The following is a 15,615-nucleotide window of genomic DNA, read 5'->3' as shown; positions in this document are numbered from 1 at the left end:
ATCAGTCAGAAACAGATGTAACCAGGGCTGATTTGCACGAACCGGAAGTAGGTGTTTTGGTGTTTTTCTCACCTTCTTTTTTGTTTTTTCTTTTCTGTTATAAATTTGGATACTATTTTGTGTAAAATGTACGGATTGTTTTTGCTTACTGTGTAAGGGCTTGACTCGACTGTCTGCCGTGTTCTTCTTGTACATTTGTTTGAAGACACCACCATAAGCCGTAGGCTGGTTGTTGTTTTCACCTTATGTCGATATACATTTCCTGAACATGTAAAATATGAATAAACATTGTTTAAACCAAAGTAGATACCACCGAAACGGGAGAGAACAAACCGCGGGGTCCGATTCGTTAAAATCACAACGAATCTCAGTTCCAACCAGTCCAAGAACGTTACTGGCTCCCGACCGGTTGATAACTTTATCGTGCACCTCGGCCATTCAGTGTCACCCTGTCACACACATTGACTGCTAACGTTACAAATCAAAAATCAAACAAGAAGGGTTATATTATAAAAGTGTCTGTAAAATAGGTAAGTCTAGATCTGGCAGCGGAACGAAATTCAGATGTGGATGGAGCAGTGAGTGCACAACGGGACAAGGAACAGGTGTAAAGACGGGGACAAGGAACAGGTGTAAAGACGGGGACAAGTAACAGGTGTAAAGACGGGGACAAGGAACAGGTGTAAAGACGGGGACAAGGAACAGGTGTAAAGACGGGGACAAGGAACAGGTGTAAAGACGGGGACAAGGAACAGGTGTAAAGACGGGGACAAGGAACAGGTGTAAAGACGGGGACAAGGAACAGGTGTAAAGACGGGGACAAGTAACAGGTGTAAAGACGGGGACAAGTAACAGGTGTAAAGACGGGGACAAGGAACAGGTGTAAAGACGGGGACAAGGAACAGGTGTAAAGACGGGGACAAGGAACAGGTGTAAAGACGGGGACAAGGAACAGGTGTAAAGACGGGGACAAGTAACAGGTGTAAAGACGGGGACAAGGAACAGGTGTAAAGACGGGAACAAGGAACAGGTGTAAAGACGGGGGAAAAAAAGAAGAAAACAAAGGTTATATTTTTAAATACTGAAACACTACAACAGTACAAGGACATTTTTGTTCAACTAGATTTATAGTATTTTCTCTGGTTGGTATTGCAAGTTCAGAAGAGGAACCACTCTGTCGTAGTGTTTATCTCGCTGTCTGTCTGCCCGTTCGTCCACCAGTTTGTTTATGACCCTGGTACTCTGACTTTTAAAATCGCGGTCTCTCTCTCTCTCTCTCTGTCTCTCTCTGTCTCTCTCTGTCTCTCTCTCTCTCTCTCTCTCTCTCTCTCTCTCTCTCTCTCTCTCTCTCTCTCTCTCTCTCTCTCTCTCTCTCTCTCTCTTTATCTCTCTCTCTCTCCCTCCTCTCTCTTTCTGTCCAAAACAAACAAACCATAAATTAAGTAGAAGTGCAATGCACAGTCAACCAGCCAAGGCATTGCATACCCCCAGCGAAGGACACACACACACACACACACACACACACACACACACACACACACACACACACACAGACACACACACACACACACACACACACACACTCACACACAGACACACACACACATACACACAGACACACAGACACAGACACAGACACAGACACAGACACACACACTCACACACACACACACACACACACACACACACACACACAGCGATACGCCGCATGCAGAAGTAACATAACACCAACAGATAACAATGAGACGAAAAGCTTTAAAGGACCAGACCACGCTGTTTTAAAGGTTATTAGAACCACTAACCGATGACTGAAGGTTAGAGAAATGCACCTAAAGATTCCAAAAATGTAAAGAAATTCACCGATTCGTAGCTTAATCATTGTGATTTAATTAAAAACGTTCCGCCAAATTCGTCTGCTAAACGAGACTTCGAAATGGCCGCCAGTAGACGAGAACCGGCTGTGACGTCACTTAGTGTTTGGAAACCGAAAGTTACAGCTTACGCTCAAGTGGGCGTTTGCCTAAATCGAGCATCAACAGCACGCCGAAGGAATGCGCACGGCTGCTGATAGCTATGAAGTATAGAAAAAAGGTTCAGGCATCAGTTGTCACCTTTTTCCGATGGGCTTACAACTTCTGCAGCAAGACTGATTAACTGGAAACGGCCAACACGATGTTGTGTGTTTCGCGACACTTTCTTCCAATGCGAACGCAGTTAAGCCGGCAAGAAAACCTGGCACACACAAAACAGCTGTTGCCTAACGCAGTTCCAGTTCCGACAATTGTTGACCACTCACAGGAGGTCAGAAACCGGATACCAATGTCATCAGAACGATCTGCTTTCACTAAACGCAGACGAAAGGAAGTGAGTACATGTATACTGAATGTGTTCTGTAAGGGATAGGGGTTCAGTGTCACTGGGCGTTTTTGTCAGACTGACAGTATTTGTAGTGGAATGGCATCTGTTCCTAATTTTAAGCACATGTGTTAAGATTACAGATTAAAACATATATATCTGTTACTATATGTCCGTCCCCATGCACCCACCTTAAAGTTCCCTCTCTCTCTCCCTCTTTTACACTCACCTGGGTAATCGATGAGTCTCAGGTTTAATCAGTGTCCGTCCATATACACATAGACATTCACACAAACACACACACGTTGTTATAGTTGTTATCTAATTCAGTGTTGTATTAAATAGATAAAGAAATCGTTAATACAGCAAGCTTGCATGAATAATTTGCTGTTGTCCTTTTTTTCAGATCAGGTTCTGTAATACAGTAATTATAATTAATACAAGTACAAATTCATGTTTGCAGTCATACTCATAGTGTGTGAGTGTGTGTGTGTGTGTGTGTGTGTGTGTGTGTGTGTGTGTGTGTGTGTGTGTGTGTGTGTGTGTGTGTGTGTGTGTGTGTGTGTGTGTGTGTGTGTGAAAAGCACTTTGATACTTAAAACATCTGTGTTATTTGATTTTATTACAAAACTGCAGTCAGAATATTAAGCAGACCTATTCCAACAATACATTTTGATCAGCAGTAAATGTAATGTCAAATTATGAACAACAATCATGTGAGCAGATATATCTAACAGAAACACATAGTCTAGCAAAATAATACAACCAAGTACATGTGTGGACATCATCATCCACATAAAAAAATTGATTGTAGGAAGAGCACAACTCTGTGTTATTACCACTGCTTCAAACTGCCAGTTCAACTTTATCTCTGTGGGTTGTTTTTTTCTCTCAGAGTAACATGGGGAAAAAAACCTTTAAAAAACTTGCATGCTACAGAGCTGGATTGTTTCTAGTGATCATGCAGCATGATTTATCCGCATAGAAAACTACTGAAACACCTAAACAGAAATAACAATGTCTACAGAAAAAACCCACTGTTTGATTGCTGTCTGTAGTACTCCTCTTGCTAACAGTGGCATTAAAATAATTAAAACTAAGCTATGCTCTCTTGGGGGGGAAAAAGTGCTCTAAGTACTTTTTGTGTCTACATAGGCAAAACAAAACTATGCAATGTTTCAGATTTCCTGACCCACCCTATGTTTTTCCTCCTTATCCTGGACTATTTTGGACTCTTACAAAAATGTAGGCTACTTCAAAAATGACAAATTTTAATTTTGCAGGCTTACAAGGAAATTGACTCTTCTCTTACAACCAGAATACACCATGATTTCAAGCAAATAAAAAACTACATGCACCTGAGAAAAAAAAACCTTTAATTCAAGAAGTTAGACCTCCTAACCCCAGCTTTTCAATTCAATTCAATACGTTGTTGATGTTGATTATGGAGCTTAACGTCCTCCCAGGTAACTAGGGACCTATATTGGGGCATGATTTTTTATACAATGTTAAAAGTGTAGGGTGTAATGGGGGGGGGGGGGGGGACTGGAGGGTGACGGGGTGTAGTCGCTAATAAATTTAAAGGCGCGTTTATTATCTAATATACCAGACATTTTGTTTTGGCTGGTGTACAGAATAACATCACATAAAATCGCACTCGTAAAACATACAAAACACATAAAATGTACACATCAGTACACACATAACCCAAACCACACATATCCATACCAGCACCATCACACACATATCCACATACATACTCTAGTTTGTACATTATAAAAATAAATACATTATGATTAATATCATTACTAGTCAACTTAAATTAAGGCTCAAAATAGGTCTTAAGATGGATGTTATTTAGTGTAATGAAGAGATTATAAAAACCAAAAAAAAGCTATGAGAAAGAAAGTATGAAAGAATGATGCCCTTTGTCCGGTGAAAGTTCTGCTGATTGTGGTAACTTTTTTTTCTGTCTAAAACAGGCATCAGGTTAACTGAACGAGCTGTTTGAGGGGGTGGTGATCCTAACACTGGCCTATGGCAACACTGGTCTATGGCAGCTACAACAAAGCTCTGCATACACAGCAAGACTACAATGCAACAGTGCCCAGACTTTGACTGCTACAGGCTGCTTTCCCATGCAAAGTACAAATGCAAGTGTCCATAAACCAGGGTTTAATACAAAGTCATGTAGTATGTGAGTGAGTTCTGATGAAAAAGTGATTGTGTTGTAATATTGGTTATTACTGAGTGTTGATGTTACAATGATTACATTATAAAAACAACAACAGAACAATGTGAAGAGCAAACTTCTTCTGTGGGCATGCAAGTGAGTTAATCTTGTGTGTGTGTGTGTGTGAAACTATATGTGACTGAGTGTTACAAATTTAAATGACAACAGTTTTCTTGATAGCCTTTAAAAACAACAACAAATACATACATTTAACAATCAAACAAATATAGGCACCTCAAAAAAAGTTGTATGTACACCTTCGTGGCTGGTGATGCATTCTTGCTCCCCTGCAAGTTTTCATTCTACAATGTACCTCAGGCTAGCTTCCTCTCTCTCTCAAATCTGCCCCTCCCACACAATACAACAGGTACAGTGGCCACTCTGACACCAGTCTCTGAAATAATCAAGAACAGTTAAAACTGCGATGAGCTGTTGTTCTTTTACTCGTGAATGCAATGCATGAACACTTAAACAATATCCCACTTATTCGCGAGTGCGTTGACAAGGCGAGAGTGAAAAAATAGCACAGACTCGAAAGCAGACGATAAGTTCAGCACAGAGAGCGGGCGTGTTTACCTTTGATCGCTGAGACAAACAGTGTCGCAATTTTCATCGTCACTGTTTCACTACTGCTGGAAGTGGCCTCCACCCTCATCTTTCATGCTTGATTCGAGGAGAGAAACCGGTAGTTCGAACATGTACGGTTCAATTTCGTCTGCAGTTACGCTTGTTGTCATGTTGGTAAACAACCATCCCCACACGGTGTGACGTCACGGATAATTTATTCATAAGCCAGTCTCGCGAAGATCACGCGGCACAATGGCGGGTCGTTTTGGAGAAGAAATCCGTCGCTTCGGTCACAAAATTCGTCGGATTACGGCCTTAGAAGATTCCGAAGTAAACCAAACATTGTTGAAGACGGTAAGAAAGTGGTTTTCTAACTAACTGCAAACATCGGGAAGTGTTCGGTCGCGCAGGAACACGATTCGAAGCGTTTTTGACGCTAAAACAGCGTGGTCTGGTCCTTTAATACACTCACTTCACGTCCATTTCCATGAAATACGCAGTCACTGTTGACAGCAAGCAGAACCCACCGAACATGTAGAACATGACGTCATAACTGAAGGCCCTGCCTGCGTGACGCAAGTGGTTGATGACGAACGTGCACGTGACAGCAGAGATGGCGAGCCCCACGGTTCCCCACAGCCGCTGCTTGCCGTACCTGATGTGCAGAAAATAGACACACTCCGGACATAACTGTGTCGGCTTTGTATGGGTTGTGAAAGAGTGAATAATCTTGCTTTTACTCAACTCAACTCAACTCAACTCAAATTTTATTGGCTTCAATTTTCAGAGAAGAATTTGTCTTGCGCTTGGGAGAAAGTAAGAGTATAACATATAACAAGAGGCGAAGCCTTCAAGGCTCACGTAAGAAATAGACAAACAGTAACACAAACTCAATCACTCCGTCACACATACACACCCACACACACAGTAAGCTTAGGTGACACTGTGCAAGAAAGAGAGACACTAGATCTAGATCTGTCTGTGTCTGCATGTAGCCTACTTACAGGGACACGACTGCCAAATAGTCTCGGCCCGCTCAAAATAACAATGACCGAGACCACACACACCACGCGAGAGAGAAAGACTACAGGGAGGCATGCCGTCATGATGCATTAATTGACGTCAAACACTTTTGACCGTGACGTAATCTTATGCGAGCTTTATCCATAGTCTTGGATAACATCTCACACATAGACTCGGAAATGTTAAAGTTTCTACCACAGACATACACACGCACAAACACACACACACACGCACACACACACGCACAAACGCACAGACAGACAAAGTTACGATCGCATAGGCTACACTTCGTGAGCCAAAAACAGCATTCATATCACATTTCATGTATCACACACAGTAATCACTAGTATAAGCCTACAATTATCACATTTGTACCTGTATCATACATGCAAATAAATAGTATCACATTTCCACGTATCACACACAATATATACATTACATAACATACAGCAAGCTTCCATCTCCCGCGCCCCCCCCCCCCCACACACACATACATATCCTCGCACGTGCGTCGACTCCATACAATGACATCATCAGTCCATTAACTAAAATGCACAATAACTAGTAGTGGGTACATAATACTTAATACGTGCTCAACTAGACCTGCTAACTAAAATAATAACAGAAACAAAAACAAGGACTGGGCACAACATTTACACGTGTGTGACCTACTTACATCAGGTGCCTGTGATCTATAAATAACAATGATTGCGTTTAAAGTAAAACATGAATAATGCCGATGTTTACTAACAATAAATACATAACAACTAAGATAAAAAAGTATGTGCTTTCATAATATGATTATTTTATAAAACACAGTGGGGAATTTTGGAAAATAATTTTTATACGAAACTGCGCACATCGAGTCGAGCTCTGTAGCGTGTGTGTTCGGAGCACAGTGGTTCGGAGGCAGGAGACACACATGGCTGTGGATATTAATTGTTCGGTGGATTAAAAAGGATACCCCGACTTCGGCAGGGCAGAAGGAGGTACAAGACGGTGTGCTGTATTGCTGTGTGTGTGTGTGTGCTGTGCAGACATTCTGTGTTATGTGCATGTTCTATTCTAGTCTGTCCGTAGGCTTCCTCTGAGGGCCTATTGTGTACAAGGGGAGGTCACTTCCGCCTTATAAACATGTCCGCGTGTTTCAGAGTCAACCCTAGTGGCTGGTCTATAATGTCACGAAGGAAAGTTTGACTAACTAAAACAAAAGCATTCACTCTTTCACAATCCGTACAAACTCGAGTACTTTTCGAACATTGTCTATTGAATCACTGTTAATGGCCTTGTCACACCTTAACGTATTAGCCAGCGTACGCCGACGTATCAAAATTTCCCGAAAACGCTGACATACGCTGAACTATCCATGTTTTTTTTCAATTTTGGGCGTATACATAGCGTATTTATAACGAGTTTGACGTACACATATCGTGATAGTAACGTATATAGAAGATTTCAATACATTATAGATAACGTATACCAACGAATGCTTAACGTGTTGCCGGCGTTCACAACTATGTCCAACGATAGTCTAAGGGTGTGCATAACGTATGCATAACGTATGCAGCGTATCGCCGACGATCACGTGTCGTAGCCTATAAAAAAAAGGGTGCCACTCGGCATAACTGCACTAGACATGCCGAAGAAAACATCGAAGAAAGCTGTCAAGAAGTCTCCTGGCCGAGGGCGTGGACGTAAACGCAAGGAGGATCCATCATCACCCACACCCTCACGCTCACCCTCTGATGGAGATGATGCAGGTTCCAACGCCTCTTGTGCATCGTGTGCATCGTGTGCATCGTGTGCATCGTGTGCATCGTGTGCATCGTCTCAGCTAACACTTGCCAAGAAAAAGAGGGCCAAGAGGACACCGTTTTGTCTTGATGTTGAAGAAGAGCAGGTCATGCATGTGCGATTGCCTTCGCGAGAACGCCATCATCTGGGACATCAAAAAGACCGACTACCGGAGGGTAGACAAGAAGACAATAATGGCTTGACAGACATCTCTGACCACAAGGGACTGGGTGTTGTTAGGGATCCTCCATCCGAACTTCATCGAGGCATACTTGTTCCCAGAGGCAAGGTGGCGTAAAGTCAAGGCCAACTCCATACCAGGCTCAAGCGGATCCCTGTAGAAGGTGTACTGCTTGGTTATCCTTGGACCCACTCTGGCCAGCAGCTCGTCGAATATCGCTGAAGACATTCGCAGAAAGTTGGTGAAGGATGCATGGTCCTCGTTACGGAGTTCCACCATTAGCTGGTCATACATGCCAAACTGCCGTCCCCTCCCGATCCATGGTCTCACCCAGTTCCTTCTCCCCCGTTCACCTCTTGTTCTCCTTCGTCTACTGGCACGGACCTGGTACAGTGTCAAATCGATGAGGTCATGCTGATGTTGGAGGACAGCTATAGTTGGTATTCTCGTCTCAGCCTTGCCGGATCTTCCATCTCTCGGATTACATGGACACCTGCTCACGGTAACTGTAAGTTAGAAACACGTTCAGTACGTTCTGTGGTCGTCCGGAACACGTTCAAAACGTCTACATACGTCAATATGCCTTGGAGATACGTTCGACATACGTTCAAAGCACGTTACTCATAGGTTAGAGATACGTTTTGGGTACGTTTACAATTATCTCGACGTACGTCGACGTATTAGTAACGTGTGTCAACGATCGCATAACTTACCTACAACGTATGGCCCGCGTATGCGGAACGTATGAACCATACGCTGGCATACGTCCGGAAATTGTGTGCATGTTCAAAATTTGTCGAGGACCTCGCCGTACGACGACGTATACCAGCGTACTTCAGCGTGTTCTTAACGTATACACAACTTACCCATAACGTATTCGACGTATTCGCCAGATTTTTCATACGTCCGCATACGCTGGCTCATACGTCAAGGTGTGACAGGGCCATAATATTCTTGCGTTTTGATGTTTACACTGATCTTGCGTGCACACAGTGATAATTGTATACCTTTTTAAACGCTGCTGGTCAATCACGAGCTCAGAAAAACAACACATGCATAGACTCACACGCACACACTCAAAAACACATACTAACCACACATACACCCGCACCACCATCAAAATAAAACTCTTACATTACAAATGCAAATGACTTCTTCTTCTTCTTCTTCTTCTTCTTCTTCTTCTTCTTCTTCTTCTTCTTCTTCTTCTTCTTCTTCTTCTTCTTCTTCTTCTTCTTCTTCTTCTTCTTCTTCTTCTTCTTCTTCTTCTTCTTCTTCTTCTTCTTCGTTCATGGGCTTATACTCCCTCGTTCACTCATATTTTTAGCTCGAGTGGATATTTACGTGTATGACCGTTTTTACCCCGCCATTCCGGCAGCATACGCTGATTTCGGGGGAGGCATGCTGAGTATTTTCGTGTTTCTATAACCCACCGAACTCTGACATGGATTACAGGATCTTTTCCGTGCGCACTTGGTCTTGTGCTTGCGTGTACACACGAAGGGGGTTAAGTCACTAGCAGGTCTGCACATAAGTTGACCTTGGAGATCGGAAAAATCTCCACTCTTAACCCACCAGGCGGCAGCGACCGGGATTCGAACTCACGACCTCCCGATTAGGAGGCCGACGTCTTACCACCACGCCACTGCGCCCGTCTGTATGGAAGACAGCGCAACTAAAAAAAGCACAATGAATGCACATTTACAACACAAATTAATGAACGAATGATGTAAAACGAGATTACAAACATGAGTCGATGCTTTCCCAGCAAAGCGAACGTGGCCGCATCCGCCAGCGAGTAGATAGGAGAGAAGGCAGCGGAGGCCAGGAAGAAGGAGACGAATATCCACACGAATGTCGTGTCCACCGCAACATCCCGTTGGTCTGAAGACGGACACACACTGGACACAGGCACGTTCTGACAGGCCAGTGTACACGTCAGCGTTCTGTTGGCAAAGCATGTCGTGTTGCTGAACACTGTGAGATTGGACCCGACGTGTCGCAACGTCCTAGGTAATTCGAGGCGTGGTTCTTCGTTCGTTGCTTCCTCTGGGTCAGTGAAGAGTTGTGAGATGTCGACCACCTGCAGTCGAAGAACCTGGTCCTCGATTTCACAGCGGATAAAGCAAGACCCTGTTTGTAGAACATCGTTTTTGGGAGCTGTATCTTCCGAATCTATTTCTCCTGTAGAATTGCTAGCAGCGTCCGCCTGTGTCGAATTGCTGGAAGCTTCCCCTGGTTTGTAAAGTCCAGAAACAGCCCAAAGACCAAGAGTGTGTGCACTATTTTCAGCATTTCTACTGGAATTATTACTGTCTGAGATTATTTCCTTGCCGTAAACAGAAGGATCCCAGGAGTCAACATTCTCCGTAAACCAAGAACTCTCTCTGATCTCAACGTGCAGAATCTCAGCAGACTCCCAGGAACAGCAGTCACTGGTATTATTACCGTCAACGCTTTCATGCTTATGAGAATCCTTCTCAAGCAGCGCTTGGTTGTCTCTAGCCTGAGGGCACACGAAGACGGACCGCCCGTGCGATACACTAGCGTGTAAATCACAGCTCTCCCAACCACAAGACGTCAGCACAGACCCGTGATCCCCACACTGGAGCCAGAGGGAGGCAGCGTGGAGACGTGTGAGAGCGACGGGCCTGCCTGGAACGAAGACCACGGAGAGGTGGAGGACCCCTGTCAGCAGGGTGCAGGTCATTAGGACCACACGGTGTTTGGTCCATTTGTCTGCCACACCACTGATCATCGGTCTGTGGAAAGCAACAATGACAGACTCGAGAGGACATACAGGTAGGCTTGTTTCGTTTCAGCGTGTGTGCGTGTGTGTGTGTGTGTGTGTGTGTGTGTGTGTGTGTGTGTGTGTGCACGCGCGTCCATGCATGCGTGCGAACGTTCGGTTGCTAGCGCAGGCGTCCCGCGTCTCAGCGTGAGTGTGTGCGCGCGCGCGTGTGTGTTTATGTGTGTGTGTGTGTGTGTGTGTGTGTGTGTATGTGTGTGTGTGTGTGTGTGTGTGTGTACATGCGTGCGTGCGTGCGTGCGTGCTAGCGTGAAACTTGCACACTAAATGTAAGACTGTGGGAGCGAGAGACAAACACAGGGGGAGAGAGAGAGAGACAAAGGAAGAGAGAGAGAGACAAAGGGAGAGAGAGAGACAGACAAAGAAAGAGAGAGAGAGACAAAGGGAGAGAGAGAGACAGACAAAGAAAGAGAGAGACAAAGGGAGAGAGAGACAGACAAAGGAAGAGAGAGAGAGAGAGAGAGAGAGAGAGAGAGAGACAAAGGAAGAGAGAGAGAGACAAAGGGAGAGAGAGAGACAGACAAAGGAAGACAGAGAGACAAAGGGAGAGAGAGAGAGACAGACAAAGGAAGAGAGAGAGACAAAGGGAGAGAGAGAGACAGACAAAGAAAGAGAGACAGACATAGGAAGAGAGAGACAGACAGAGACTGACAAAGGGAGAGAGAGACAGACAGAGACAGACGAAGGGAGAAATAGACAGACAGAGACAGACAAAGGGAGAGAGAGAGACAGACAAAGGGAGAGAGAGAGACAGACAAAGGGAGAGAGACAGACAAAGGAAGAGAGAGAGACAGACAAAGGAAGAGAGAGACAGACAAAGGGAGAGAGAGAGACAGACAAAGGAAGAGAGAGAGACAAAGGGAGAGAGAGAGACAGACAAAGGAAGAGAGAGACAAAGGGAGAGACAGAGACAGACAAATGGAGAGAGAGACAGACATAGACAGACATAGGAAGAGAGAGACAGACAGAGACTGACAAAGGGAGAGAGAGACAGACAGAGACTGACAAAGGGAGAGAGAGACAGACAGAGACAGACAAAGGGAGAGAGAGACAGACAAAGGGAGAGACAGACACAGGGAGAGAGAGAGAGAGACAAAGGGAGAGAGAGAGACAGACAAAGGAAGAGAGAGAGACAAAGGGAGAGAGAGAGACAGACAAAGGAAGAGAGAGAGACAGACAAAGGAAGAGGCAGCCAGAAAGAGACAGACAAAGGGAGAGACAGACAGAGACAGACACAGGGAGAGAGAGACAGACAAAGGGAGAGACAGCCAGAAAGAGACAGACAAAGGGAGAGAGAGAGCTAGATAAAGGGAGAGAATCACCTGATGAAGAAGCAGAGGAACGGCATGGCGCCGTACAGAATCCCTGTCTCAGTGGATGTCAGACCCAGCTCTTTCATGTACACTGCAATGAACGGGACCAGTGACCCGGCTCCTGAAACAAACATGAATTGCAATCAGAGTGTCATGTTGTGATGTACACAGCAATAAACGGCACCAGTGACCCGGTTCCTGAAACAAACATGAATTGCAATCAGAGCGTCATGTAGTGATGTACACAGCAATAAACGGGACCAGTGACCCGGTTCCTGAAACAAACATGAATTGCAATCAGAGCGTCATGTAGTGATGTACACAGCAATAAACGGCACCAGTGACCCGGTTCCTGAAACAAACATGAATTGCAATCAGAGCGTCATGTAGTGATGTACACAGCAATAAACGGCACCAGTGACCTGGCTCCTGAAACAAACATGAATTGCAATGACAGTCTCATATAGTCATGTATACTGCTATGAATCGAATCAGGGACCCTGTCCACGAAAAACAAAAGCAATCAAAACTTAAAGGCACAGTAAGCCTCCCGTAAACCATCACAGAGCTCCCCGAGCGTCTAAATACAGTACAAGCATACTTCCATTTGAACGCTCACCGAACGGGAACATCCTGGCTGCTTTCTGTCGAGCGTGAGACATTTTCCAAGAATTTATTTTCGTGGACTTGGCCCTGAAGAACAATGGCGCCTCGTTTTTGCGCTAGACCTAACTTTTAAAATCTAAATAATAAATTGACAGCTTGTTACACAAACATTCTTTAATCATAAAAGAATTCGTTTTTCATCAAGACAAGATCAGAACAATTCGAAGTTGTGAAAGTTTAAAAAAAGAAAAGCCCGGAAGCAGGGTCACGCAAGGGTCGTAGCAGACGACGGCCCGGTTTATCAGTGCAAATCGCCGTTCCTCTCAACAGTCAAAAGCCATCGTTAGAGTTCTTGTGAACCACATCCGTTGTTTCGTGCATAAAAAACGTGCTATTGTAGATAAGCTCACGTCGAGTCGCATTCAAATGACTAACTATGACGACTGCATTGTGAAAAGGGGGAAAACTGGATCACACGGGTTCACGATGGCTCAGGGGTAAGATAAACCACGCAAAAATAAATTCTTTGAAAATTGTTCGCTCTTTACGGAGGGCACCTAGGATGTTCTCAATTGGTGAGTGTTTAAATGAAAGGGTGTTTGTACTGTGTGTAAAAGCCTGACCGTATCTGTGATGGTTTACGGGAGGCTTACTCTGCCTTTAACTACATTTAAAACAGACAGATCACTTTTCAGATAATCATCTAGTCAGTTGCATTCCTTCTCTAGTACATCATTGTGTTAACCATCACGGGTTGTTCCACACTTTTCACAAGAAGACAATCGTTCTGCTTGCATTCTTCGCCCCAATTTGGTTGTTTTGTGCTTTGTGTTACGTGTGTGTGTGTGTGTGTGTGTGTGTGTGTGTGTGTGTGTGTGTGTGTGTGTGTGTGTGTGTGTGTGTGTTTTTCTTGTGTTTTTGTTTTCTTACTGAGTAAGAGTGGTTTGCTGAATTATGTGTGCAAATTCAAGCAGGTGCGAGTTACACAATTAATTAAGCCAAACAAATTGGTCTCAAACAGCAACCAAATTGCTATTTTTTTTTAGGTTTAAAATTGATAGAATTAGTCCCCCATCCTCATTCTTTCAATTTGTTCTTCTGGTTTATTGTTGTGATGTCCACCATAATGAAAATGTGTGTAATTGAGTATTGTTCTGGTCACGTAATAGAAGCATTAGCTTGAGTGCGTGTCCTAGCTGTATGTTTTGAATTGTTTCATGCGAAGAAATTCTGAATAAAATGTTGTTAAAACCAAATTGAAAGAATAAGCTTACACCATGTGAACAACAACCTAGACAGCAAAGAAAAGACTTACTTACCTGCCAGGAAGGTAAAGTAGAACAGTTTGACAGGTAAAAGCTTTCTGTTCACGCGAAGACATGACCTCGGTTGTGAACTAGAATCTTCCTCGCGGTCACTTTCACTTGTTGGTTGCATTATGGCAGGAATGTATTTTTATTTTTCTACTTCTTCCTGTTTTTATTTAACAGGTACGTCTTCGCGTTCACTTGAAATGTTATGATTTCTTTGTATTTTCTAGTGTGTGTCTCGTATTTGTTGCGGTTGTTGTGACTGATGTCGCCGTCGTCGTCATCGTCGTCGTTGTCTCCTTCTTCTTCTTCTTCTTCTTCTTCTTCTTCTTCTTCTTCTTCTTCTTCTTCTTCTTCTAACGCTACTGACCTAGAACACTATTGTCTGATCCCGCGACTTGCACTCCCCACGAAAAAGGTGTCACTGTGTGATCATACTATAACTGTGACGGTCAGCTCTTGATTCTGGGTCACAAAGAGGAGCTATCTTTGAGGTGAGGAGTTCTAGGTCCCTTCCGTCCCACATGTGACACACGAGTTAAAGGTGCAGCCCTTCCCGTGAAAAGATAGTTCGCCTCGTCGTGTCAGATCTGAACATCGTCTCAGGAGCATGGTGTGGCAAGCGTTCCGTTCCTCTGAGACGATCAGGTCTGACCCGTCCGCCTCAAACGTATGTGCGAAACCGATCGTGTAGCTTTACCCAGGCAGACCTCTTACCATGAATCCAGTTCAATAAAGCCCGCTCCTTGCCACACTCGTATTCTTCCACGTGTTGATCAACCTCGGCCTCACCTCTGACATTCACTGCGAAATTAAACGTGAGTTGAATATAAACAGCCTGCTTAAAGTCAACACAATGCATTGGTGACACCAGCATTTCCACTACAGTAGTGTTTAACCTGGCAATCAGCTTCTCCCAGCAACCCAATGACCCGCTAACCCGGTAACCCAACACAATCCTCACTCTTCTCTTTTGAGCTCAATAACAAGAGAGAGAGAGAGAGAGAGAGAGAGAGAGAGAGAGAGAGAGAGAGAGAGAGAGAGAGAGAGAGAGAGAGAGAGAGCAAAGGAGAGAGCGAGAGAGAAAGAGAGAGAGAGAGAGAGAGAGAGAGAGAGAGAGAGAGAGAGAGAGAGAGAGAGAGAGAGAGAGATCTCTGATGCGAGCACACACACACACACACACACACACACACACACACACACACACACACACACACACACACACACACACACACACATACACGCACGCACGGAAAGAAGGAAAAAAAATCAAAACTTGACTTAATGTAATAAAAGAGATAAAGACATGCTACAAATTAATACAAATTTGTTTTACAGTTTTTTAAGCATGTGCCTCATGTGTGTTCATAGCTAACTAAAGAAGCGCAACTCGTCACCCATTCTAACTGGCCATGGGATCCCAT

The 15,615-nt window shown here is 44.2% G+C and overlaps 1 long non-coding RNA gene across 1 annotated transcript; it reads right to left on the bottom strand.

Annotated features, from left to right (window-relative positions):
* Positions 1–2,957: 2,957 nt before the first annotated feature.
* LOC138946260 (uncharacterized) lies at positions 2,958–5,621 on the bottom strand. The gene is made up of 2 exons (XR_011449224.1): positions 5,165–5,621; positions 2,958–4,982 (listed from the first exon to the last, which is right to left on the bottom strand). It is a non-coding gene; the product is annotated as an uncharacterized lncRNA (long non-coding RNA).
* Positions 5,622–15,615: the final 9,994 nt, after the last annotated feature.

This window comes from Littorina saxatilis, linkage group LG1, assembly GCF_037325665.1.
Source record: "Littorina saxatilis isolate snail1 linkage group LG1, US_GU_Lsax_2.0, whole genome shotgun sequence".
NCBI lineage: Eukaryota > Metazoa > Mollusca > Gastropoda > Littorinimorpha > Littorinidae > Littorina > Littorina saxatilis.
Note: the sequence above shows the minus strand (reverse complement) of the source record. Positions and strands in the feature narration are given on the sequence as shown.